At 40.8% G+C, this 1,495-nt stretch overlaps 1 non-coding gene across 1 annotated transcript; it reads right to left on the bottom strand.

Annotated features, from left to right (window-relative positions):
- Positions 1 to 604: 604 nt before the first annotated feature.
- On the bottom strand, positions 605 to 708 carry LOC127741040 (small nucleolar RNA R71). The gene has a single exon (XR_008001892.1). It is a non-coding gene; the product is annotated as a small nucleolar RNA R71 (small nucleolar RNA).
- Between the last annotated feature and the right edge of the window lie 787 nt (positions 709 to 1,495).

Raw genomic sequence — 1,495 nt, 5'->3', positions numbered from 1 at the left:
TCACATAAAGGAATCTCCATACTGTGACATAGAGGATTCCATACTTTCTTTGTTTTTTCTCTCTCATATGAGCAGGAACAAGGAAAAAGGCATTCTTGTTGAAGCTGATCCTGAACCTGAAAGGACCTTGAAGAGGAAGCTAAGAGCAGCTAAAGCACAGTACTCTGAAGAGGACCTAACTGAAATTTTCGAACAGGAAAAGGATATGGCAGCCGAACCCAACAACAATAATTCAAGGAAGATGCTTGGTGACTTTACTGTACCAAATTCCAACTTCCATGGAAGAAACATCTCAATCCCTGCCATTGGAGCAAACAACTTTGAGCTAAAGCCTCAATTAGTTTCTCTGATGCAACAGATTTACAAGTTTCATGGACTTCCATCAGAAGATCCTTTTCAGCTCTTAAGTGAATTCTTGCAAATCTGTGATACTGTTAAGACCAATGGAGTTGATCCCGAGGTCTATAAGCTTATGCTTTTCCCTTTTGCTGTAAGAGACAGAGCTAGAACATGATTGGATTCTCAACCTAGAGATAGCCTGAACTCTTGGGATAAGTTGGTCACGGCTTTCTTAGCCAAGTTCTTTCCTCCTCAAAAGCCTAGCAAGCTTAGGGTGGATGTTTAAACCTTCAGGCAGAAAGAAGGTGAATCCCTCTATGAAGCTTGGGAAAGATACAAGCAATTGACCAAAAAGTGTCCTTCTGGCATGCTTTCAGAATGGACCATCCTGGATATATTCTATGATGGTCTGTCTGAATTGTCTAAGATGTCATTGGACCATTCTGCATGTGGATCTATTCACCTGAAGAAAATGCCTGCAGAAGCTCAGGAACTCATTGACACGGTTGCAAATAACCAGTTCATATACACCTCTAAAAGGAATCCTGTGAGTAATGGGACGCCTCAGAGAAAGAGAGTTCTTGAAATTGATGCTTTGAATGCCATATTGGCTCAGAACAAAATGTTGACTCAGCAAGTCAATATGATTTCTCAGAGTCTGAATGGTTTGCAAAGTACATCCAAAAGTACTAAAGAAGCATCTTTTGAAAAAGAAGCTTATGATTTTGAGAACCCTGCAATGGCAGAGGTGAATTACATGGGTGAAGCCTATGGAAACACCTATAATCCCTCATGGAGAAATCATCCAAATTTCTCATGGAAGGATCAACAAAAGCCTCAACAAGGCTTTAACAATAATAATGGTGGAAGAAACAGGTTTAGCAATGGCAAGCCTTTTCCATCATCCTCTTAGCAACAGACAGAGAATTCTGAGCAGAACCCATCTAGCTTATCAAATATAGTCTCTGATCTATCTAAGGCCACTCTCAGTTTCATGAATGAAACAAGGTCATCCATTAGAAATTTGGAAGCATAAGTGGGCCAGCTGAGTAAAAGAGTCACTGAAACTCCTCCTAGTACTCTCCCAAGCAATACAGAAGAGAATCCAAAAAGAGAGTGCAAGGCCATAACCTTACTTGCTGTGGCCGAACCTAGG

This window comes from Arachis duranensis, chromosome 7, assembly GCF_000817695.3.
Source record: "Arachis duranensis cultivar V14167 chromosome 7, aradu.V14167.gnm2.J7QH, whole genome shotgun sequence".
Classification (NCBI taxonomy): domain Eukaryota; kingdom Viridiplantae; phylum Streptophyta; class Magnoliopsida; order Fabales; family Fabaceae; genus Arachis; species Arachis duranensis.
Note: the sequence above shows the minus strand (reverse complement) of the source record. Positions and strands in the feature narration are given on the sequence as shown.